A 27,906-nucleotide genomic window follows, 5' to 3' on the forward strand; every position below is an offset into this window, starting at 1 on the left:
ACTACAATGTTTATTTAATCAAGTATCTGGTGCTCGGATGGTAAGTTCTGTTTACCATTTGGTTCATTTAAGGACACATAACTCAGTGAAAGTGAGTACTGACCCCTTGGCATCCATCAGTGCTGAGGATTTTGGTCGGGCCGGACTGAGAGGTAAACAGGATCAAGATGCACTGTCCTTGCTCTTTCAAACACACTGACTTGCGCAGCAAAATCCTGGGCCAAGTCTTTCGAGAGAGAGAGAGAAAAAAAGAAAACGGCTGAGGCAAGGCCTTCTTGAGCCCCTGCTGGGTCCGTCCTTTCTTTCCTATAGATTGGACGTTCGATCAACCTTCACCTTTGTTTTCTCCTCTCGCTCAGTGCAGGATTCTCTCCACAGGTGCTCCTTGTGTGTGAGTACGCATGCGAGTGAGACTGAGTGTTTAAGGGCCAGTGTGCTGCCCCTTTACTCTAGACAGTCAGCTGGCTTCTGTCCAGGTCCGTGGAGTGCCACTTCAGCTGAACACGATCTCAGTTTAGAGGGCAAATCATTCCCCAACAGACCCGCAGTGACATACGGCTATAGAGCGGGGCAGGACCCCGGGACCCCCTTGACCGTTCATTATCCCAGCCGCTCTTTGCAAACCATTTTTGTACCAAACATTTAATCGCTTGTGCTCGGTAAGCATTATCCGACACTTCTGAAGGAGTTTCGCCATTTGCTGAGTGTGTGATAAATTGGAAAGCCAGACATCAAATTCCACACTCCCTGTCTCTGAGTAAACAAATTAATAATGCAAGAGGTTTTGTAGCGCATGGGTGTGAACTATTTTGAAAGTAACCCATTTCCCAGCAGGCAGCTACCTTTTAAACATGCAAACCCAAAAGGAAGCGGGGCCTGGCAGACGTCGTGAAAGTATAACCACCTCCCACGAGCAGAAAGTTTCCGCTGAAGGTTCATAGGGTGAAAGGAAGCTGAGATCGAGGGTTAGCATTGTAGCGCTGTGTGTGCGGTTTATCTGTGCGCATTTTTGACCAAAATATTCCCCCGAATTTAGTAAATATTTGTCATGGCATATTCGTAATTGTAGTAAATTTTACTATGAAATAACAACAACAACAAAAAAATGTCCATCAAAAATAGCATGTGAGTTCAAAATGAAAAACTAAACAAAACCAAAGTTCTGTCCAAAAGGATGTATGCAATTGATGTATGTAAAATATCTAAATTCTGTAATATCTAAAAAATATTACAGAATCAAAAAAGTCTCTTAAAAAAGTTTATAAATAAAACTATTTTAATTTGAAGTCTAAAAAAAATATGAACAATTCCACACTTTCACACATAACACATCTATGGAGCCTCTAAAGGTATATTGTGATAATAAATTGAATGTGATGGGAGGGAGAAATTATATTTCAATGCGTTTGCATTGAAAAAGTTTTTTATTCCCCAGAGAAACTTTGCATTTGTTCGCAAAGCTTTTATGAAGGAAACAATATGAGGTGGGAGGAAAAACTATATTTGCTTTTGTTAGCGAATGCAAAGTTTCTCAGGGAACACAATAATTTTGCGAGTGAATGGAAATGTTTTGCAAGCAAATGCAAATGTTTCATGGGGGAAGATTACTTCTTATAGAGAGTGTGAAAACATATTCCTCTTATCTTTTTTTCTTCTAATACCATGTCCCCTTAGGGGCTGAATTCTCCAACAGTCTCCAACATTTCACATTTTTTAGGTTATTTAAGTCCATCATACGGGTTTCAAAATTGCACTTTTTTTAATCCGTGTGAACACTCTATTAGCACTATTTATACAAAAATTATACATTATACATATTATTACATTGCATTTTTTATTGAAACATTTATCAAAAGACAACTTAAACATCGTTGACGAAAGTAAAAAAAAAAAAACCCTTCCTTAACAGATTAACGCTGCCTGCGGGACGCCTCGTTTTGCGACCAAAGAGGTGCACCGCAGCCCAGAGTTAATGGGTTAGACTGCGGATGAGCCGAGCGGTGGCTAACCTTGCCTTTTTTCCCATTATCATATTAGCCAGCATTAGTGCAGGAGCTCTCGTCTGCTGCTGCACAGCTCCGTGCCGGCGTTAGCACTCCATGCAAATGAAGATGTAAAGAGGAATCAGTTCATCAATCACACTCGCAAGGGGATAGTGTGCGCAGGAAGAGGATTAGCCGCGTAGTCCCCGGACCCCGCGCAGGTCTCCCTCCTGTCACACAGCGTCTTTAATTAAACATCTTAAAGCACCCGCCAATAGCACTTCCTGCATAGTGGGGCTGCACTTGCCATTTGTCACAAGGCAAACATCTCTGCGGTCCTCTGAACTGTGTGTCGACAAACTCTTTTAGTAATCCTCCTCCAGAAGCATCTCCATCTGTGCAACCTTAATAAGCTAAATCGTCACCTGATGGGAAATCAGACATTACCGTGATGGCAATGGCGGCTTGGGTCTTTTAAGAGGAAAACAAAGGAAGCCTTTTACAATGTAATGGACAGCGAATAAAAAAGGCCACCTTTTATTTTCAGTTCAAGTGGTTCAAGAGAGAATAGTAATCGGCATGTACACTGGTTGTAAGTAACCAGGCGCCGGAGTGTGTCCCCAAGCAGTTTAATTAGTATTAAAGGCTGATCTGGATTAAGTGGTTTGCTGTGACGGACACAAATCCTGTCAAGTCGATACCAATAACAGAAGAAATCTCTGTAGGATCACAAAGGAAACAGCCGGGCCGCTGAATGGATGCCGCCACCGAGGCCAGCTCCAAGGGTCTCCATGCATAAACCGCTCATCTGCAATTCTGCATGAGTTCATGCTACATAAAGCCAGACCGAATAGTGCTTCTGGTGGATATGCACACAATTAAGCACATGATCATCTCTCAGAGGTGAAGCTGATATTTTAATAGGGGAGACCTGGGATGGTTGTAATTTGACTAAATTCTTTTTTTCTCAAAACATTTATCGCAAGCTTTCATGTACATAAAAAAAAAAAAATTAAAAAAGATTTCCTATTGGACATATGACACATAATGATTATTTTGATGTCAGATCAGACATGTAATGTTAAACAGTTCTGCTACATCAAATCTAGGCTTGTGGGAAACTTTGAAAAGTATGATGAACTCCCTGAGAAGACTCTACTGCAAATGTTATGTTTACCTTTTTAGAGTCGACACATACAATTTCCTTGCTGCTCTCGGTCGAGTTCGGCCGTTTGTTTTAGACTGTGAATGCTTTGGCAAGCACGTCTACACAACCACACACATGCTTAAAACCACAGGCAACCTTTTTGTGAGTTGAGAATACCAATTTGAGGCATGGTTTCACTGACAGACTTAGTCTTTGCTTCAGTCTAATGGTATTGGATGATGTTTTTATAGTCTGTGAGATGCAATAATAAGATCTCAATAGCTGGCTTGCATGAGAGCCTGAAGTGGGCGTATTTTGAACACAAAGCCATGCAATCATAACCCAGTTCTTTTTCCCTGTTGAACTCTTTTGGCTTGAATATTACCAGCCTCTCTGAGTACATAGTGTGCGCTGTATGAAGAGGCAGTAAAAATGGATCCATGGCTGCACCCTGATGCTGCTCGGAATTTCGGATGAGGAATACTACCTAGACAAGCGCAGATAATGACCGGTACATTGCCTCCTGGGCAATCGTTTGATGAGAAGCAAGTTATATGTCATTTGTGCACACAATCACTTTCAAGGGTTTCTTCAAGTGAATGCCATTCCCATATATTATTTGAAAATCTTTGGGATAAAAGACAGTTGGGAGGCATGCATAATAGAGCATAAATTAAACTGAACCATTTCTGGGACACTTGCCTTGGGGTTTGGACTTGACCACAACCCCTTGTACTCAACCTGTCAATATACAGTGGAAAAACATAATCAAATATTAAATGATTCTTATATATATATTTTTATTTCTTAATATATATATATATATATATATATATATACATTTTTTTTATTACTATGAAATTCTAAATAAATAAAGTTCTAATGTTAAAATACAAATATTTATTATAATATCATATTTATATATTATAAGTAATCAATATATAGCTGAAAAACAGTTACTATTTTTGTAAAAAAATAAAAAAAAAAAAAAAAAAAATATATATATATATATATATATATATATATATATATATATAAGATGGATGGATGTAAATATATATAAACTTTAATAAAAAAAAATAGATAAATAAAAATTTGGCATCAACTGAATGAAGTATATATAACAACAATAACATCATTAAATGAACACTCATAACATGCACAGCACTTTAAGCTTCAGGGTTGAGCCTTGTGAATGGATTTAGATTGAAACTACAACAGCGAGAAAGAAGTAAAAGCAAAAAGGCTGGCAGAATCAGATGGCAGGTATGTGCCCCTGCAGCTGTTCTCTTCCTGCCAGCTTTCCTCTGATACACATCAGTCTCGGCCAGCATGTTCCAGGACGGCCGCCACTTCAGATGAGGAGCGCATATACATTTCCAGATCACAAATTCATCTCCTTTCCCCCCACCACTCCGCTGGAACAAATCTGCTTTCCATTCCGTGTCGCAAATCTCATGTTCTAGTAGGGTTGAACTTGGAAGGGTTCAGCCGTCTTTGTCGGATGCATCTCTCTCTCTCTCTCTCCCAGCTCACTGAACATATCTCTCTCTGCTCCCCCGGAGACTGACGGCCCTCCCCGTCACTCACAGCTCAGCCCAGCACGCCTACTAAACATTGGCACTGTCGCTAATAAGCCTAGGCCTTTAGTGTGCCATGTTTTGGGCTAATTTTCTAATCGGCGAGTCAGGGTCACCACCCAAAACCCTTCTTATGCTGAGAAGTTGTACCACTTCCTCCTACAACACACACACAAAGGCTTGGGCTCCCATGTGCTGTAATTATATGTGGTGGATGTCATGTGGGTGAAAAGGGAACGCGTGGCAGGCAAAGGCACTCAGCAGCAGGGTCTCGGCCATATGGAGACAGCCTGGAAACTGTCAGACTCACTTAATAGATGTTATCCTTTGGGACTCGGCGAGGCAGGTTCATATGGAATAAACACAGCTCCTCGGGCTGAGCGAGCGCGGATCGGGATGTGATTCACTCCTTAACTATCTTTTCAGCAGCACCGCTTCTCTCCTACTTCCTCCATTTTGTCAATTTCTAAGGGGTCTCATTAAGGGTGAAATAGACTCCATCACCGTAGAGACATGATACAGAGGAGAATTAAAGGACTATTTTCTCAAAACAGATTCACAACAGGATGTCATTTGAGCCCATCTCAGAAGTGTCCTTTAGTATGTGGCTGCATTCAGCATTGCAAAACCAACATCACACACACACACACACAGATATATATATATATATATATATATATATATATATATATATACATGGTTAGTTCTTGATTCTGATTGGTCAACAGCTGTGCTTTATTCATAATCAAGCACAGCTACGTCCACTTTGACAAACATTTACGTGTATCACAGCACAACACCCTTAGTGACCATCCTTGGCAACATAAAAAAAATGAATAGTGTCAAAACTATTCCATGTATTATGAATTAATTAAAGAATTAATGTTTTTTTTTATTTTTATTTTATTTAATAAAGCATGAGTGTCCCCTGCTGGTGTTATTTGCATCTTTCCCCCCTCAAAGAAACTTTTCTAATACTAGAGATCTGTTAATGTGCATGTCTGTGTTGAAGCCCAGTTTCCGAAGTATGGAGGCAATATTACTGTATTCATTAGTTTTCTGTATTAGGTATGGTACTGTCTGTCTATCAGTCTACTCAGCTTCATGTCATGATTATTATCAATGCAGCACCGACTCTCGTACATTATTGCCTACATAAACAAAAGACTATAGAATACCCAAGATGTGTTACACGCATAGTTTTAAACGGGGAAAAATTATATGGTAATTGGTAAAGTCAGCATGTCACTGCAGCTGTTATTAGAAGTCCTGGTTGCTATAGAAACAGTAAGCATTCTGAGACATGCGCTCAGAACTGTGCATGCGCACTGGCATCACTCTCACCTCCCCTGAGCCCACTGAGTTTTAACAGACCCTAAACCATGTGGTGGGGGTTATTGAGAATATATGGGAGAAAGTCAAGAGAGGGAGCAATGCCTCCATCATGATATGACTGGCTGTGACTGGTTATGATAGGCTGTGATTGGTTCATGCAATAAACCCGCCTCTTGTGTTTGTGTGCGATCCACGTTCGTGAATCAGTCTGAATAAAGAATATAATAGTGTTATAATTAATGTTAATGGGAGAACTAATTTAAAAATGTAAGTAAACTCATATACTTAGATATTACCACTTTTTTACATCAAAATAAGACTTAAAAAGGCATGAAAACATGACTTAAGTGAGGAATCAATTTTGCTGAAATTTAAAGTAAATCTCTTCGCAGGAATGAAAGATCAATACTGCAAAATCCGCTAAATCAGTGTATAGAATCTGTGCTAAATATACTTAGTGCAAACTTTAAAGTTTAAAAGTCATATCTAAATGAGCTAAAAGTAACATTCAACAAAGAGAATGCCACAGCAGGGTTTATCTGAGCAAGCCGCATAAATCTTAATTACAAGTTAGCGTCATCGCTATGCTTTAGTTGCGTGTGGGTAATTCTATTAAGAGATCATACATAGACAGATAATGTCGCCTTTGAAAACATTGCATACTTGGCTTTTTAATTTCTTCATTATGTTTCATCAATTGCAGATCAGCCCTGGATCAATGTTTGTGTTGTGGCGTGACGTTTTGTTGAGGGAAACTGTTTCTGTGGGTGTTGAAGGCGAAGTAGCTCGCGGCTAACGCACGCTAGCTTTAGTCTAGGATGGGGTCTGAGTCATCGTCCTGGGATCACAATGAGACAGAAATTGGAGGGAAACAGTAGCACAACACTGCAAATGGCTAATAATGCTATTAGGAGGAGTGTAGCTTATCTTTTCCTGCTTAAAATACACAAATCTTTCTGAGGGAGGCTGAATGTTTTGTTCACAGCATTAGCAGTGCATACAAATATACATGTGGATCCATAAAGTCAATCCTTACAAAATTAACCATGGTTTTATTGTAGTAAAAGTGTAACCATGGTTACCATGACCTATTGATTTCCATTTCTGTAACCCCAGTTTTACTACAAATACCATGGTATTTGGTAAACTATGGTTAGTGTATGAAAACCATGGTTAATTTGTAGTTACCATGATTTAACTGTAGTAACCCCCTTTTTTTTGTAGTAAAACCATGGCTAATTTCCATAAGGCTAAATATCTGAAATGAAAATAATATATCACTGAGATTTCCAAAATTTTTGGGGACAATTTGGTGTATTTTGACCATGGTATTTATTATACTGTGATGAATCATTTAAATGATGATAATATAGATCTAATGGTAAACAAAAGAGAAATCAAAACTGGAAGGTTATAACTAGAGGTTTTTCTAAATAAATAACTTCTTATATAGTGTGTTGTTAAATAAGTTCTTCTGATTATGAGAACATGTAATGCATATTCACTTCACAAGTTGTTTTGAACAACAACCAGCTCAGCTTGTATGCACTTTGTATGCATGTGACGATCAGCAAGTGGTCACTTGTATGTGTGTGCAAATCCAGTTTGGCCCTAATCTCCCGTGCAGTACACGAAGTAGAGATTTGCAGTCGCACATGCACTATGTCAGTTGTCACAGCCGTGAATGCGACAGCAGCATGAACGCAAAGTGCTCATCAGGCCAGCGCATCTCCTGCAGACACTCTGATGCTTGTCAGGTACAGGTGATTTTAATTACAGCCATTATTTACACAGCTGTAACAAAGTGGCGAGGTGGCACTGAACCAGGCTGTCAGGCAGCCACGCACTCAGACTGGCTGGAGAAAGCTCATTTCCCTGCCTTTCTCATCTTTCTCTCCTCCATCCATCCCAACCCCGATCATGGGGGTTTCTCTGTTTCTCTCTCTCTGTCTCCCTGCCCTCCTCCCAGTATGGGTGAAAGGAACATGCAGTAAGAACATTAATCACGCATCATGTTTAACCTTGGAATCATGTTATTTACTTTAAGCACAGCTGTCTACACTGTATCATATGAAGTTAGCCTAATATATATTATGACTATATTTATTTATTACCTGGCTCAGTGGAATACTTCATTCTGATTGGTCCATTGCAAAATTCTGCTGTTACATAATTTATGAAAGGACAGTTAAACTGTATAATTGACCGCTTTTGTCCCAGCCATCTGATTTCCTATATGACTGTGCTAGTTTCATGACAGCACTCTGCTGTCTATTTCTCCTTACATAATAACATAATTTCAGCTCAAATCAATATTCCATATCCATTTATTCATTTACTTCCTAAGTAGCTGCATAATAAGAAAGGTAATGTACAGTGATCTGGTTGATATTGCAAAATAAACCAATTCATGACGATAGAAGACCAGATCAGACAGTTTATTTCATGATAAAGACATAGATATATCTTTAACTATATTTATATCTATATAATTTTATATTCCCAATTCAATTTGTCAGTATAGTATATTATAGAATATGACTATATTATAGAGTATATTATAGAGAAATTTGATTAAAAAAATAAAAATAAAATTATATATTCAAGGTGTCATTAAATTTATAATACAATTTTACAAACAATGTAACACTATATATTGAAAAATATAAAATAAATTAAATATAATTAAAAAAAAATTCTGTACGACTTTATTATATCATAACGAGCTATGTTTATTATTAATTCATTCTTGAGATAAAAAAGTTAGTTTTTTTGTAACACATGCACTTGCCAAACCCTAATCCTAACCCTAACCACATAGTAAGTATGATACATGTAATTAATTTATATTACTCAGCACTTAAATGTATAATTACACTGTAACAAATGCATCTTAAAATGAAGTGTAACCAAAATAAATCCCAGATTTTTTTTTATTTTGGACCACAATTTCTATTTTAAAGCCTCGATCTTTTCCCCTCTAATTTAAGACCCCTGGATTTAAATCATCCTCAGCTTTGAGGCCAGCTGCAAAATTCTTCCTCAGACAGCAGGAGCCGTATATCATCTGTGGATCAATGGCGAGTAAGGGGGTAGGACATCAATACTGTTTGATCAAAGAGCTGTCCTATTTCTGGTTTGTGTGAAGAAAAAATGTGAGAAAAGAGGAAAAAATGACAACAACAGTGGTAACAAGGAGAACAAGAAACAGTGTTTGTGTGTGTGTGAGAGAGGAAACAAAGGCTAAGACTCTGGCAGATGTTGCAGGGTCTCTGATGACTGTGTCATGACAGATGTTGTGAAGCGTAGCTAGGAGAGGTATGACCAGGCCTAATGATTTCTGGAGCGAGTGTACAGGTACACTAAGAGCAGAACTAATCACACACAGATGGACACACACAGAGAGCTGTAGGAGCAGGCCAGGACACACAGACGTCTCTGCCAGCACCGAACTCACAGCCCTCTGGGAAGGCCGGCAAACGAGCTCTATCTCCCATCGCTTTCTTCAATCGTGACTATTAAAGCACATGCAGTTGGAAGCATGTCAGCGGATGACCTAAACTGGATGTGATATCATAAAATATGACTTGAACAACTCAAACAGGATCTCTGAGATACACATATATTTTATACTACACATTTTCTTAATTAACTAGCATGGCTGACATGATTTATGATTATATGCATTTCTTAGGGGTAGAAAAAGTTGAGCATGGTGGAAAGATGGCCCACCTTAAACCTTTTATCCTGGGCCTCATCGTTTTTAGGAGGCAAGTTCTTGTCATTAAAAAACGTTAGACAAAGCACAACAAAAGAATGCAGCAGTCTTAAGATGTGTTAGTAAAAGGCATTGAAAACGTAAAAAAAAAAAGAAAAAAAGAAACTGAAAAAGACTGAACAAAGGATTTATATTATTAGTAATTATAATATAATTCACCTCATTTTAAATAAATAAATAAATGCTTTCCTCATTTAGAAATAAATGCAAAATATTAGTAAATACTGAATCAGAGCACAGAGCACAGAGCCTAATACAATAACTGACAATTATTCAACAAATACAGAAGGCTAAATATTTTAGAACAATTTTTTTTGCACAAAAACTGTCATTGTCCACACAAAAAAAAATTCACTCACTGAATGTATGTCTCTTACTTCATCTGCTTTAAAGACCAAAAATATTCAATCTAAAACACAAATTTGAATAAGCTTGTCAACCAGTAGATAACTAGTCACCCATTCTAACTGATCTCTACATCCTCATTCTGTTTCAGTAAAAACGCCTTTAAACCAGCGCAATTTAATTACATGCCGTTTCATGCATGTGCAAGATTTATTTGTCCTTATCTGTATTATGGGAGCTGTGGATTAATTGCATTTCATTTTCCCTATATTGGCCAATTTCATGCTTTTGCACAGTTTGAAAATATTTACACTAGTTACAAACAATTAATTCAATGGCTTGTTAGGCAGCCCAGTGATTTTCTGTGCGAGCGCAGAACGGAGGGTTTGGCATCACGTGCATGCTCTCACATGTGTCTTCATGAGTGAGCTTGGAGAACTGGCATCTGTCATAATTACGTTCACCGTGTTGACAAGCCTCGCCATCTAACAAGATACATCCCATTATTGCCAGATGTCTTAAAATTGCCATTATAAATGTTTACACTGTGTAGTAAACCGAGGTATTAGTTTCGACTAGTGACATAAAATACTCCAAAAGCCAGCGTAAAAACATTAGTGTCAGCTGCTGTAAAAGTCGTGCTATTAATTATGGCAGAATATGCTACGTCTCTGAATATGGCCCATCTGCTATGGCATCAAATGGCCCAAATTACTTTACGAAAATAGTTCCCTCAAATTATTTACAACACCGTTTTCGCCGCAAATGCCAGCCGCTCAAAGTCAAGAGGTCGTATTTCAGCATCATCTATGCGCCGTCATGTCCGTTTGGTAGGCCTGCGTAATTTTGAGCACATATGTCAACAGTTAAACAGGCCACACATATGTTTTAGCTCTCTCCCCGGTGCGCTGCTATTGCTGTGCAATCTTAGCACAGCACTGTGGGAATATCAGGTTGAGAGGTGCGGTGAAAAGTTATCACTGTAAATTACAGGTATGACTGGTGGAAGCCCAAGGGTTTACACAGGGTTATCGGGGGCTTCCACCCTTCAGCATCTCCTATCACATATCCAACGGTTCCTGTGAAGTGTCATAAACTGCCTCACTGTGGCTCCCCCAAAGCTCCCAGGGCCGTCTGCCTTACCAGGACACAAAAGAAGCATTGCTACTCGCTCACTCTCTCTTTCTAAAGTCGATATATGTGGCTCTTTCTCTCCTCATATCAGGTGTTTTTCATAGCTAAGCTGAGCCAATGATCATAAGCCCCCTCCCATCTTCCCCAAACAAGAGGCTGCTGGGAAATGGGGTTCTCTCAAAAGGGTGGTTCACCCAAACATGAACACTTTGTCATTATTTACTCACCCTGTCAACATGTTACCAACCTGAATAATTTTCTTTCTTTGAACACAAAAGGAAATTCGGAAGAATGTGCCGCCTTAAAAAGGATGCAAACACATCATGAATGTATTAAAACATTAGTTTGGATTCTATAATGTGCTTCTGAATTCCCTCACAGACTTTCGTCAGGGCAGATGACATAACTGAATTTTGCGCAGATGAAAATATGGCTGTCAGCGATAGAGTTGCGTCTTTCTGATTACATGTACTGTACAAAGATACTACATCATGTAACTTTCGAATTGTTTTCAAGTGGTCTTCTACAATACATTGCATCGAACACAATGTACTTCTATCCCTCACGTCCCTGTTTTCATTACAGTCAAAAATTAGTTATGATGTTCAATGATTCATTGGGAAGATTCGACTTGAACAATTGACTCACATGCTATATTACTATTTAAGCCATTTGAATTCATTTAGTAACCTTGCATGAGTAATAAACCCAAATTTAAGTAATTGTTCACTGATGATCTCACGAAGCCAAACTCGAGCAACCAGATGTAAGTCAGATTCTTGAATAAATCAATCAGCCCAGTTGTGTTATTACACTAATGATTCACTGGTAAGATTCAACTGAAATGAATGATTCATTCACAGATTTCTGCAGCAGTACTTCCCGCATGAACGGTCACAAACACCCTGAAGAGATCTAAAGTGTGTTTTCCTCACAGAAAGCCATCGCGTAAATCCACAAGCCCCACAATATTACCATTGACCTTTTTATGATACTTTGATCAATTTTGAAACCTCCAGATCCCATTCATTGTAAAACCAACAAGCACTACATTCTTCAAAACAGCTCCTTCTGCATCCCACGGAAGAATAAATGTCGTACAGGTTTGGAGCAGGGGTGAGTTAATGATGACAGCGTTTACAGGCAGGAACGGTGCATCGTAAGAGCTCAGGTAGATCTGCGGATTTGCTCTGCGGTGGTTGAGCAGGAAAGCCGTGGCTTTAGGAGCTTTGTGTCAGCTGATCCGAGCACTGCACGGGCTCTGTAACACACACCGGCAAAAGCACAGGTCACTGGGCAAACAGGATGGATGTGTATGCGTGAATGTGTGTTAGAGACTTGGCCCTTGGCAAGTTTTCCTGACGCAGAGTGGGGGTGACAGACAGAGCTGACAGGCCAACCTTTGCACTGCGTAATAGACAGACAGGGAAGTTGGAACCACACTCTGTCACAGGGGAATACAGACATAAACATGGCCACTCTATCACCCACACTCGCCTTCCTGACAAAACATATTAGCGGCAGAGTTTTCAGTGCACACCTCTCCGCTTAAACTCGCCGATGATCTGCATACGCATAGACACGCACACACTTAGCACATGCGCTAAGTGAGTGAGTGTGCCGCCGTGGGACTGCCGAGCCTGCGCTAATTGCAGTTTTAATTGTCGTGGTGATTCTAGTGTGTCACTGATATATCTGATGAGTCTGACGTGACTTATTGACAGATATCTAAAGCATGCGCGGCGACCTGACAAAAACGCATTGATTAATTACTAGCCATCCAAGACAATTAACTGGAACGGAATGTGAAAACAAGCGGTGAGCAACTTTTGCCGCGCCGCCATCCTACCCTCGTTTAAACCCTCCGAGGATACATCAAACAAGTTCTTTCCCTGCGTTTCCAAGGCAACACTAATATATTAGCTCACCAGTGTTACTGGAAAGCATTTCACTTGACAGTTTTAAAAATGATTTAAAAGCCGGCTTAGTATGTGAATCTCATCCTCACTACAGTAAATCAGTCTATGGACGGATCCCTCTCCAGCTGTCATGGACGGATCGGGGAGGGTCTTGCCGGAGAGGCTAGTTTGGGTGACATATCTCCATATTTTGCTGTTCTCATTCATTGTTCACACTCTAGAAAAACCATGCAGACACTAGGACCATTTGTCTTCCCAAGGCTGAATACACACAGTGAGGTCCAAAAGTCAGAAAAGACTAGCTTCTAATCATACAAACTATATAATATGCATAACAATTTGAAAAAAACGATTTAAAACAATAGCACACATTTCAGAATTTCTTTGTATTTATGATGTCTTTTTTTTTGCCTTAATGACACTCGAGGAACAGGAACTCTGTAAGTTTACAACTATTTGATTTGTGGACTAGAAATAGTGCCAAATCTTTAACATTACGAAATCTTAAATATCATTATCAATTAATTATGTTAAAATAGCCATATTTCCAATGTGGCCTCTAACGTTTTTTTAGAATTAATGTTTAAAAGTTTGGGGACAGAATAATTGACCGATATAAAAAAAAAAAATCAATGAAATGAGTTTTATTCATGGTTCTAAGGAAACAAATCAGCGTATGATAATGAAGCACCAAGTGATAACTAGTATAATGGTGCTGAATATTGCAACATTGTGAAATAATATTACAATTTAGAATAAAATACATTAAAATAGAAAACATTTATTCTATGTTGTAACAATATTTCACGATATTACTGTTTCACCATAATAACCAAATAAATGCAGCCTTGTTGAACGTTTCAAAAACATAAAAAATTCTTACCAACCACAAACTTTTGAACGGACATGCATGTAACTTAATCATGCTACCTTATAAGATATAAGATATAAGATAACTTATAAGAAGAATGCATTGTGACTAGCTCAGTATTTATGTTTAATAATACCTATATTCAATGCCCCATATACAGCTGTGAGAAGCATATTTTATGCTTATTCGATTATTCGATTATCGCACATTTAGCTAAGCAACATGCTATTATCAAATGAATTATGAGTAGAGTCTCTCAAGTGTATTGTAAATGAGTCAGCTATAAAGTTCCCAGCTACAATCTCCCAAAAACGTGGAGGCGAACGCTACTGGAGAGGAGCCCTGCTTCCTGTTCCTATAACAGCATGTGTGTAGCTGCTAATACTCATCTATTCTACAGCGCTCTTCCTCTCCGCCCGCCGATGCATGACACCCTCTCACAGAGAAGCGCTCGCTGTTCTCTCTTTGTCTTTTTTTCCCCCACCGACTCGTTTTATCTCCCTGAGTCTTTCTCGCTCTCCACCTCCGTCTCCCACTCCATGCTTCTCGTGTGTTTCCCTGCCCCTCTCTGATTGAGCTCACTCTCCCCCAGACGGCGCAGGTTGGTGCTGGCGCACATAACAATTGCAGAGGAGCTTCTAGCACTTACAGTAAATGAAGCTGGGGCAGGGCAGCAGCCCACTGAGATGCATTAGATTAGGTAATTGAGATATGAGTGATGGCGCAGGCCGGCCCCTGCCGCAGAGGTCTTGGAAATAAGCATTTGCCGCATCCGGAGCATTACAGCCTCAGATTATGGAGGGGCCCCGATAGAATAATGTCAGCCGAACACGGGGCTAAAATTGAACTGTCAAGAACTGTAAAAATACACAATAATGTGCTCGGCAAACCCAAGTCATTTTTGCCACTCTGAAGCGGCTGACGGACTTCCACCGGACCCCGTCCATTTCAGAGTGCACTTTGAGAAAACGTGCATCCGATGTGCATTCAGTTTGAGAAGCTTGAGATGCTAATGATTTTAAGCAGAACAGCTTCCGTTGCGTCTCCTAACAGGATTTGCGAGGGGAAAACTTGTTTGTTTTAACGCTGTTGGTCTTCTTTAAGCAAACCCCTCTTTCCTTGCTGAATCTTCTGTGCTAGTGTGCTAAAACAGTCACCTGTGTATAGATTAATGGTTTTAATTCTGAGGACTGGCAGGGCGTAGCCGCATGAATGTCCATATTTCTATCCGTGCCCTGCTAGCTGTGAAGTTAAATTGATTTAGGCCTTGGCATCTCCCAAATGCGATGCCATAAATGACTTGGCTTCAGTTCAGCACGTTTGTCCATCACAGAATAAGACCTATATATATATATATATATATATAATGTAAAAGCCTTGCAGCTATTATATAATACAGTATATTCCAAATCTCGGCTGTGTGGGTGTGTACAATGTAAATAATATTACTGCACAGCTGCATTACTGCACACATATCCAATGATAATAATAATATTGTAGAAACAATGATTTGTATTGTAAAAAAAAAACCCTATACAAATAAATTCAAATTGAATTGAATAATAAAAACAACTCTCCTGAGATATTTGTCTCCTTTCTGGATTGAAGACAGAGATATCATCACTTGAAATAACCCACAAATCAATACCTCACCGTTTGCATGTGCTCACCAACTTCCAGTGGCAGCACTTCATTTAGGTAATGGCCTAAAGAGCCAGTAGGAAAAGAGCGGACCGACATGTCAGCACACACAGCAGAGTGCACTTAAAGCAGACTAAATCAGGGCCAATTAGTGTGTCTGTGGTCCACAGCAGCTGGGCTAAGTCTGGGGGCAGAGGTGCTTAGGGCTGGAGCTGAACAATTGTGGCAGTCCTGAAGCAGGCCTCTCTTGAAAGAAATAGAGGAGGGGGATGCAGGGAGAGATAGAAAGAGGACAGCGGCCCACTGTCGGTCAAAGAACACAGTGCACTCTTTTTCCGCTAACCTTGCCCAACATTAATCACGCAAGCGGGAGGTAGAGTGAGAAGTCAACTCGGCCACTGAGGAAAATACCTGTAATGATTGACGCGGGGGCTTGTGTGTCAACCTCGATGCTTTCATGGAGACCAGCTGAAGCAAAACACATTCATGATGGACTTGTTTACTATTATGCGATTTGTACTGGAGTTTTTTTTTTTTTACCTGTAATCCAAGAATATGAGCTATGAAGCCAACTATGTTCTAGTATACTCCTAAAAAAAACACACACTTTAAACATATGTACTTATTTTAATTGTATAGTCTTTTTCTTCCACGAAAACAGACCAAATAAATATTGGCTACTCATCCTTCACTTCATAAATTAATAAATCTCCCTATTGCTGATGCAGCCAACTAGCAAGTATAAAGTCATGGTCCATCACTTCGACCTACTGTATGTAAAGACTATAGTCCCTAAAAAAAAGATTGCAGAACTATTTAATATGTTACAGCCATAGATATTTTAGTATTACCTATATACTATAATATTTTTCATTAACAATTTGAATTAGCATTTTATTTTTTATATTTACAGTCATATCAATTTTAGTTTAGGTTTTAGTAATTTTATATGCTTTTAAAATTGCTATTAATTTTGTTTATTGCTATTAATAATTATTTATAGCTTCAAATTCCTTTTTCTTTCAGCTTTAGTTTCATACTTCAGCAATTTTAACAGTTCAACTTTAACTTAATTATTTCAGGTTAGTTTCAGTTTATTATTATTTTTTCTCATCTAACATTTATATTTTATTTAATCTTTATTTAAATGACTGAAAACATTTTAATGATTTTTAGTTTCAGTTTATTATTGTAATTATTTAACAGTAATATGGCCAACACACAAAAATTGGCCAATATTACAATTCCATATAAAAAAACAAACAAAAAAAAAATCCTACATTTAACAGTTTTAAGAATTTGTTAGTGTTTTTAAAGATGAATCTTAAGTGACCGTAAGATGATGGGAAAATATCATTACTCAAAACAATGGCCATGCACAACTGAATATCCAATATTAAAAACCAAATTTAGTATGAATATATCATTGGTGCATCCCTTAGAAACATGTTGATATCTCTTAGCAATTGTCAACAAATGTCCGGAGACAAAAAACTGCCGTTTACACAACAGAATGAGTTAGATTCAATGTGACGTGTGTGTCCCCATCTCAAAAGTGGTTGTCTTTGGAGGCATCTTGGCAGGAGCCATTAGATGCTCTGGCATCTTAAGCATCCTGGAAGGACAGAGCTGTTGCGACGGGGAGGTAAGAACATGATGTGGAGAGCTAAGCGAGGGTATCTTCAGGACAAAGAGCAACCGCAGCGGGACAATGGCTTTGAACACTCGGAGCGTTTTATTCATCCTGCTGTTGTCCTGAGCTGGGGCTATCATGCATAAGCACGCCACCACAAACAAACTGCAGCCTGGACGCCTCCACTGTTTCAACCTGCAAATTCCTTTGGCTTATTTTAAAGGGAGAAGAGTCCCATTCTGTCAATGTCACCGCGGATATCCTTATATACAATGCAATTGAAGATAAGCCTAATCTTGCACACCCACACGGCATCTTCATTTTTTCCCCTATCAAAGCCGACAGTATGTACAAACGACAGGATTAGCCACAGACTTCTATTCTTTGGAATAAACTCAAGCGCAGTACGTGCAAAGTGAACCTACTGAGGACAAAACACAAACATTGTTCAATGTATATTTAACATAAAAATAATAATCCAATATTGTGTGTACAAAATCTGACAAGGTACATTTGATATTATAAATCTACTTAATAATAACCAATTTAAACGCAAAAAAGCAATTTGTGCACTACTTATGCAAAAATAACGCATTTGTCGTATGCTTCCTTCCGTTTCATGCTTTTTCACTACAAAACCAAGGCGCAGACATGCTTTCTAATTTGAATACGATTAGATATACAAGGTATTAGAAGATTTCTGTTGGGTTCATAACATCTGCGCTGGTGCACGGTGTCATTTGTGTGTTTACAAATTGAAGTAAATGGATTATGGAGGCCTTCTTTACAACACAGATCTACAAACAGCACACAATTCCATGTAGGAGAAATTTCATGACTCTTTATGAGCTCATTTTCTCCATGTCATATATTACAAAAGCTGCTTGGGTAGATAAAAACAACAACAACAAAAAACATTATTCAAAGCAGGCGTGAAGTTATGTGCTTTAAGGATGCAGATTAAAAACACAGATACCCATTAAAAAAGCTCAAAATATAAAATGGTATTCTTTTTATAGAATAGTCTTCCAGGTCTTGACTATTTTTTGCCAAAATGCAAATGCTAGATTTAAAATCATTCATTTTCATCGCATCAGCTGAAGGCCTTAATTCCGCTCTCTTATTTTAATACTTGGCTTTACAGCTTGTAATTGTATGATTTGCATTTTTTTTTTCTCCCATTATAAATAATCCATGCAACACACGGCCTGGCTGCCAAGCTGGCATCACTTTCTATTTAATCTTGTGAAACAGTCGCTTTATCTCCTTGTTCAACCTGGGGTTTATCTTTTGTTGTGGCATGGTACTATTGATGTGGAAATGTTTACAAAGCAATATACACTTGCCCCATTTAGCGAAAGCGAGAGTTCAAGGTATTAATATGATCGTTTTATCACCCCCGGTGTGCTTCACTCAGTCATTGACTTAATAACAGCCACTGTTTTCTTTAATGGCTCCTTTGCCTAGGACTTGGCGTCTTGTTAACAATAAGGAGGCAGCATTTATACGTATCGCCAGGAGAGCAGTTTTTGTTTTGTTTTGTTGTGCAGAACTATCGACCGTGGTATTCTCCTTCAACTCCCTGTGGGGTTGAGAGCGGAGCCTGCGCTACATCGGCATGTGCTCCATTATCATTTCAATACGAGTATGACACACTGGCGTGCGGCGGAATGCTACGTTTCTATTTCCACTCCACAAACGAAAGCGAACGGCGTATGCCCGGTGTGAGGTTTCCCCGACACCCTCCTCCCCCCTCCCTTTGCCCTGCCGCAAGCGAAACAGCAACACTAGCATCTAGCGTGATGCGCGCCGCAAGGCCTCTGCTGCACAGGACAGGCTAAGACTATAACCAGTTACATAATCGCTGCAATAAACACGTTCTGATTGTGCTCAACACACAGCACTTAACTCCTACTGACGATAACAGAGTACACAGCAACCCTTCGCCAGCTTCCAAGGGAAATAAAAGGGGGTGCAATCTAACTCTATACTTCATTCTCACACTTAAAGGCCATGCATTATCTAAATGATGAAACATATAATCATTGCGACCCCGGGATATTTTACAACCAACGCACATGGTGTTTGAAGAGTCTGGATCTTTGTTAAGTCAAGGGGAATAATCCGTTTTATGTTTTATTTTCAGCATCAGCTTTTTTATTTGTTGACATATTAAATTTATTTAATTAATACTGAGATTAACTTTTAATGTGAATCAATTTAAAAATAAATAAAAAAACATGAAAAAATGGCACACGCGCATGCACAACAGCATCACTTTGATTATATATTCTCTTTTCTAATTTCTGTCAAGAGGAGCTGCATTTGAAATGAGAGGACTGGCAGAAATCTGCATGATGTATTCAGCAGCTAATGAGCAGCGGGGTGAATTGTAGGCACAGGGCATACGCAGTGCCCTACGAAATCCCCTCTCCTGCACACTGTGATTATTCACCCTCGTGTAGCTCTGCACTTCCTCTATTCGGTCAAGCCCACAGGATTTACCAATCCAAAGCTCTGACGGCTTGAGAAAAAGAGGCCTGTCCTCCTCCAGAAGGGCTCCCCGCACTGCCAGGGCTCAGGCCAACCACAATTGAGGCGCATCCATCTGTGTGCCTCGTAGGTGCTGTGGAGATAACCAATTTTTCAAAGCACAACCAGAACTTGCATAATGCCTCATGCACCCACGTTATGACTCACTAAATTACATAAACAGAATGTGGGGTATTCTCTCTCTCTCTCTCCTTCTTCCTCGCTCACTCGCTCTTTTTGCTTTTTTCTTGCCATTGTTATTTCTTCCAAAATCATTTTCGACTGAACAAAGCTACTGAAAACAATGTAATGAGGGTATAAAAAAAGATATGTCAGCTTATGGAGAGGATCATGTTTTCTCTAGGACGATGAGGGGGAGACGATGTGCACTACAGTGTGGGAGACTGAACCACACACAAAAAGTCAGGGGGAAATTGTTCGTTTTAATCTGAAAATTTGATTTAGTAAAAAAAGAAGATAAATATAGTCCAATTGTCCAATCAAAACACAGCTCTTAAAACTGAATAATGTTACTTTTAATCAAATACAACAACAACAACAACAACAAAAAACTTTGCCAAAATATAAAACTAATAAAAAACAACTGTAAATGTTTAACAAGTGACATGTCAGTAAATGCCTCATACAAATAACATTTCACGTGAACAGCAAATTAAAACAGTTATTTAATGATAATTGGAAGCAAAACATTTTAACTGTACTGTACAAATATGTTATTCCTCGCACTGAATAAATATGAATTTCGATAAATATGTGGAAAGTATTTGTACAGGATAAGTTTGCAAAGGTTAGTGTACAAATTTTTATTTTAATTTTTGGGATGTGTGTTTGCTCATTACAATGCATATATTTACAATCATTTTTATTTCATTAAAAACAAGCAAATTCACTGATATTACACACAGACGGCCAATGAAATATATCCATTTCAATTTACATGTAAAAAAACAAAAAAAAAAACTATATAATAATATAAAAACAACAATACAACAGCAAATACACTCCAAGTCCCTCCAAATAGCCAATCTAAACACAGCCATGTTGTCATTGCTGAATTATTTTGAATACTTTTAACTGTTAATACTGCACAACTATGCGATTTCACACAATTAATCAAATTCAGTTAAAAGGTCTTTGTAAAAGGTAATAAGAACAATTGCAGTCCAAAAATTTTAATAAAAAACTCCTCCCACAAATAATGTCCCGGACTTACAACCAATCAAAACACAGCCATGTGGTAGACATCGAATGCTGCGTCAAAAGTTACATTTTTACCTTCTTCTGCAGTAAATCTACACACTTGATCAAACACATCCATACCAAACATCAATTCACAAGCGACTCTTCATGTGCGAGTCAAGTAATGACCCGAGTGTGTCACATGAAGTGCGTTAAGTTCAATTGTTGGTTGCTATTGCTTTTGTAAGTACTTTCCGATGCAGATGTCATTATAATCATTATCATTTTTGCAGCCTGAGAGAGTCATCAATATTTCAGCAAAGGTTCCGAGAGGGAGAGCGAATACTTGCGAGGGAGAGAATATCAACAAAACAAACTATAATTCCCCCCTATTTCAATTACCCATCATTAGCTTGCATTTCCATCCCACTGCCATTCCCCCAGCAAAATCAAGGTCTCTCACACACATCCCCATTAGCTCTGATAAAAGCATGCCTGGTGTTTAGCAACAAAAGCAACTCGCTGCTCTGTTAGCTGACTGATCACACTATGAGACCCAGGCGTCCTCTGACATTAACACACACACACACACTCACACACACAGATACGAGCGTCCGATCGCGCACCGGCACTCAACTGGAGTCCTCAGCTAGAAATTCCCTTTCCTTTGTAGGTCAGGCTTAGATGCAGGCATACTCAGATTGAAAATTTCATTAGAAAACCTAACACCCCCCCACCACCTCCACCGACTGCCTTAGCCCCGGGTCTCACGGCACTATATTGATTTTAATAGATACCAACTCACCCCCTCGTGACGCGAGAGCTCTTGTGTGGAAGAATAGCTACCAGGCAGTGTTAACAGTGGCCGCACAGCTCCATGAAGCAACACTCATGCACTCTCACACTGAATGGAAAAGGATCATTTCAAACAGCAAGGCAAGAAACAAACAAAAAAAGAGCCACACGCAAGGGGTAAGCACACAGAGAAAGAACGAGGGAAGGGAGGGGAGAGAGAGACAGGGAGGGGAGACAGAGAGAGAGAGAGAGAGAGAGAGAGAGAGAGAGATGGGAAATTAATAATCTCAGAGACAAGTCCCCTCTGTGTTATTCATCAGGCTGCTTTCTCGCAAGCTGCAGAGGAGCGGAGATATGCAGATGGGAGGGGCCAACGGCACACTCCATTGGTTCGCGTGCCTCATTCCTATGCATTGCAGCCAATCCACTTTTTTTTTACCGTGCCGCCTTGGAGGTACAAATATACAGTAGCTGCCTTGCGGTTTCACGGAGGGAAAAGAGGAGAGGATAAAAGACAAATGAGGAGCTAAAAAGTGGGGGCAGAAGAAAGAGGAGGAGGAAGGAGAGGGGCAGGCGCTGGATGAGGAACACTGCTTAGGGGCTCAGCAATGCTGCCTTTAGTTAATGCACTATTAACTTTATTTGAGCTGTCTTCCCATTTGATCCTCTGCGGTGGGGTCACTCAATGGTGGGCAATTTCTTCCCAAATCACATCGTAATGAAATTGCTGCCTATTTCCCAAACCTATAATAATATATAAAAAAGAGAGAGTAAGAACACGCACTCACACACACACAAACACACACACACAAGTGAAATAATGCAGGTGATGTTGGCTGGGTGCCCTCGCTGTCAGACATTACAGGCAATTCCTTGCATCCATTTTCCATGTTACAATGAATACATTTCACAGCTCACTTGTTCTAAAGTGTGGGTGGTACAGCATAACAACCTACATCATGTGAGAGAATATCTAACACTTTCACCTCTCTCTTTTTCTCTGGTGCTGCAGTAAAGCGAAGCGAGTCTCCAAACCTCCACACTCAGCCAAGCTCATCAATTATTGAGGCTGCACATCGGCCCCACAAAATCTGATGCTCTAAATGTGGTTTTGTGTTACAGTCTGCGAGAGCGAAAAAGCTGATGCAGAGGAAAGGCTTATTTCGCTCCCGCACGCAACCGTGCTGTGTCCGCCAGCGCGATGGCCGTTGAGACAGTGGCTTCGCAAATGTTACTCTTATGATCACTTTATTTTACAGGTGTGAAAAACTACTTTTAAAATATAAAGATATTTTGAAGAATGTTGGGGTACAAACAAAACACCTTTAACTCTCATTTATATGGGAAAAAAAAGAAAGAAATTGAAACATATTTCAAAATAAATTTTAACATGTGCTCCACAGAAAAAAGTCATAAAAGATAGGAACACTATGAGGGTTTTTTAAAAGTTACTTAAAACAATATCGTAAAAATACAAAACTTGTGATGCAAAACCCATACACACACTAAATAAATAAATAAATAAATATTTTCAAAAACAGTTAAGCACAATAACCAATTTCAATTTACATGTGAACTGCTGTAGTATCAGTGTTGTAACTAGAGCCCGACCGATATATCGTTTTGCCGATATTATTAGCAGCGCACTCCATTGTTTGCTACTGGCAACCTGGATGAAACGCTTTTAAAGCTTAAGTCTATGGAAAACCATTGAAACTTTGAATGTCCATATCTCCGTAACGGTGCGTTGAATCCACACCAAATTAGAGCTCCTAGAGCTAAAGGGAACCCCCGAATTTGGCCTTTTGGACTTTCTCAGTTTGTGTAAATCCAAATGGGGTTCTGAATATTTTTTATCCACAGTAATTTTACACTTGACTATTACAAATCAGTCGCTTTGTTTCATAATTAAAGTATATATGTTTTTGTTTTACCCTAAAAAAATGGAAGTTACATGTGAAAACATGCCCTGTAGGTGGAGTACATTGTAACATCTGAGGGGCATGTTGAAACTTGACCATAAGACATCTTAAAATATTATCTGATCAAATGAAAAAAACAAAAAACAAAAAAAAAAACAAGATAAACTAAAATATTTTGTTATAAATATAATCTATATATAGTACCAGTCAACATTCCAGTCCAAACATTTGACTGGTATAGAATACAGTATATACATAAACCGAATATATATACATAAACACATTTTTTTGCAATAATCATTCAAATGTGGTGATCAAACACTTATAAATACTTAATATACATAAACAGAATGTACTGTACTATAAAATGCACAAAGAATATTGGCCGATGTATCGATATCGATGTATATATATATTTTTTACTCCCTTATATTTGTAAAAGGTATTGTCCCCAAAAAACTAGCTGGTCAACTAGCTGTCCAATTGGACCTATCCTTAGCGTATTCAAAGAGTCATTTCAAAGTGCACTAAGAGCAATCCCACCACACTCATAGAAGCGAAGGGTTTATTAGCTTGTGTGCAGATTGGTTTAATCCAGGTTGGGGCTGCTCATTTCAATGGCTGAATGTGCCACAGTAATTTCACATTTTGGCTCAGAAAGTGGCCACTGCAGGGGGGCTATGAACAGTCAGTTGGATGTGGCAAGGGGACCGTCATGTGAAATCGCAGACCGAATGTGAGCGGTGAGAGGCCAATCCTGGCTCGTTGTAATCAGCTAATTAAGCACTTCAGTCAGGGCGGCGAAAAGCTGCCACATTTCCCTTTGTTATCATATTCATTATTCGACGTTTGTGAAAAATAAAGAAGGCACCATGAACAAGATGGACTAGAAGCTCATGCAAAGTATGAAAGGGAGGTTGAGATGTGACATGTCTGTCTCTAGCTCTCTGTAACGTCTTGGGCCAGATCTGGAATCTGATACTCTCCGAACGCAAACACAAACTGCTTGGCTGATCTGCGGGATAATGGGAGTGTGGATGTGTATCAGTGGCATAACTGCGCCAGAGAAACAGACGGTAATTACCATTGCCCTCTCTCTCACACCTCCAGCGCGTACATACAGGAAATGGGAAATGGGCTCCGGCGAAAGCGAGCCACCTAGCCTTCTCACCTCATTCCCCACCAATTCAAACTAATCTACTTCTTGATTTCAGAGGGAAATCAACAAACATTCAATCCATTGAATCCTCGCCGCTCAACGTGGGGAAGGAGGGGGCTTGGAGAGCAAAAGCGAGCAATGGGAGCCCATTGAAAAAGATTGTCTCATTCAGCCGCGGCGCATGCGAGGCCTTTATCCAAACCTGGCTTGAAGCTCATCCAGAACTTTCTATCATATTATAAATGCTCAGCACTTGAGTGTCTGAGATTAATCGCAGGTTAAATGCGCCTTTATGTACACTGCATAGCCTGATAACAAACAAAGCCAGACGAGGCTTGGGAATTAGCTATATATATATATAAAAAAAAAAAAACAATGCTGGAAAACATGTCCAGATCCCATCAATATTCATGAAATATTTGTAGATTAAGCAGAGGGAAAAGATCATCCATAAGTGTTGTTTCACAAGGACAGCTCTGGGCGATGGCTGATGGTTCTCTCGTCCTCCCGTCTGCTCTTTTTCATCTCACTGGGCTTACAGAGATCCCCTCGCTTTTATTTTCTGTCATTAAATTCTGTGATAGAATTAAGGATAAGAGCAGCTGGGTACTACATCAATAGAAAATCAATTATACTGTCAAAACTTAGATGTATGACCTGCAATTTTTTATCCGCGGTGAAAAATATCTGAAAATAAATAAAACAAAAAAATGGCTTATTTTTTGAAGTTTAATCACAATTTTCGATCTGATCCTGAAAAGCTGTTTATCCGCTTCCGTGACATTCATATTTGTGACAACCATATCAAGTAATTCAGTGACAAACAAAATAAACAATGGCCAGAGCTCGGCTCATACATTTTAAGCACTTTCCCTGAGGAAATCGACATCTAACATCCTTCTCGCTGAGGCAATATTCAACAGACCACTGGTCTGAACAGACTGTACCGACAAAATGGCAGACGCACACAAAGAGGATTTCCTCAGCATTATCTCATGCCAAAGTGTAGCCGTTTTAATTGCGCTGATTATACGAGCATATTGAGAATTCCCCGCTGCCTCGTTGAGTTCAGACTCGAGAGTGTCTCGGGAGCAGCGGCCACGGTGCTGAAGGGCTCCTCAAGTCCTGGTTGAAATAATTTGAGGGTGAAGTTGTGACCTTGAGCACCTGAAGTATCTATCAATCTATTGCGGTGAGCACTACACAAACATTACCAGGACTAATCTCAGCCCCCAATCACAAGGCTTTCCTGCACGGCTCTTTTCGACAGCCTTAGGTCACCATCAACCTGAAGACATCCAAATTGCTCCACGTCCACCTGCGTTGCTCCCAAAACCCCCTTCAATGTAGTTTATCATAAACGTGTCTGAAAACGCTCTCAAATGACAGCATTTGGGAGTGTTTTTCTTCTCTTCTATCTGTTCACTGTTGGAGCTGTAATTGACTTTATGCAACGTTCCCGATATCTTTGACACAGCTGATGTGAGCTCTCAGTGGTGACTAGAGATATGTCATACAATCCAATCTCCTGCTCCACTCAGATCACATTCACCATTTAATTAAAGCCAGCAATGAACACTTTATTTAATGGCCTGGCCCCTCCCCCTCTTATTACGCCCACCCCTGGCTCCTCACACCTCACAGAGCATCACACAAGCTCCTTCATCTAGTCCTACCTCAGTTCAACCCTCTAAAAACCACCATTTTCTTATCTCCTTCACAATCATTACGCTAAATACATCCTTGTATGTACACACAAATAGTTATAGTATCAAGATTTGTTTAAATATACAAATAATTACTTCATTAATTTAAAAAAGGATGCACTAAATGTATCAAACGAGATTTTTAATAAATGCTTTTGAACCCTCTATTCATGCAATAATCCAAACAAATAAATAAATAAATAAATTATGGTTTCCACAAAAAATATTAAACACACAACTATTCAAATCAGCATATTAGAATGATTTCTGAAGGATCATATAACATTGAAAACTGGAGTAACTGGTGTTTAAAATGAAGCTTTCAGAACAAATGACTGCATACAAAATTACAGAATCATTGTAAAATATATTTAAAGAGAAAAAAGTTATGTTAAATTGTGATAACATTTCACAATATTATTTTTTTTGCTGAATTTTTATATGTAACCCTGGATCCAAAACTAATCATTTTCCATTGATGTATGGTTTGTTAGGATTGGACAATATTTGGTCGAGATACAACTATTTGAAAATCTGGAATCTGAGGGTTCAAAAAAACTTAAAATATTGAGAAAATCAACTTTAAAATTGTCCAAATGAAGTTCTTAGCAATCCATATTACTAATCAAAAATTAAGTTTTGATATATTTACAAAATATTTCCATGGAACATGATCTTTACTTAATATCCTAATGATTTTTGGCATAAAAGAAAAATCTGTAATTATGACCTGCACCATGTATTTTTGGCTATTGGTACAAATTTACCCGTGCTCATTAAGACCATACATGCTCCAGGGTCACATATAATAAATGTTGCATTTTGCAGAATTTCAATTAAATGTAGCCTTGAGGAGCTAATGTACAGTCTATATTTATCTTTTGCGAGTTTGCGAGGTATTCCCTACAACATAATACTAGACAAAATGTGCAAATACTAAACTGACCTGCACCATTTAATAACACCGAAGCACATTTCGGTCAAATTATTTTGACAAAAATCAATAAAAACTGGTGTATTGTTACGGGTCTCGCGGTTCTACCTGCTGGGCCATACTGTAATGTGCAAGCAAGGAGTAATATCTGTGTCTTTGGCAGGAAGATTATCCCTTAGTGAATCTGTCACTTCCCATTTCAGTTAACACACTGTTGAGTAGGGTTCATCACACACTGAAAAAAATAAAAGCCCAGCTGAATACAAAGCAAAAACGACGCTCCTCCAAGCCAT

At 39.0% G+C, this 27,906-nt stretch overlaps 1 protein-coding gene across 9 annotated transcripts in view; it reads right to left on the bottom strand.

Annotated features, from left to right (window-relative positions):
- The window catches only part of LOC113046992 (RNA binding protein fox-1 homolog 1), a 271,768-nt gene that overhangs the window by 50,242 nt on the left and 193,620 nt on the right, over nucleotides 1–27,906 (bottom strand). The window contains exon 1 of one of the 9 annotated variants that reach the window (XM_026208199.1): nucleotides 21,903–22,313. The exons of the other annotated variants lie outside the window; for them this stretch is intronic. The gene's annotated coding sequence lies outside the window, so the exon portion shown is untranslated. Of the gene's footprint in view, nucleotides 1–21,902; nucleotides 22,314–27,906 lie in introns of those variants that run through there. 9 annotated transcript variants of the gene reach the window in all.

The sequence above is a fragment of the Carassius auratus genome, chromosome 28, assembly GCF_003368295.1.
Source record: "Carassius auratus strain Wakin chromosome 28, ASM336829v1, whole genome shotgun sequence".
Classification (NCBI taxonomy): domain Eukaryota; kingdom Metazoa; phylum Chordata; class Actinopteri; order Cypriniformes; family Cyprinidae; genus Carassius; species Carassius auratus.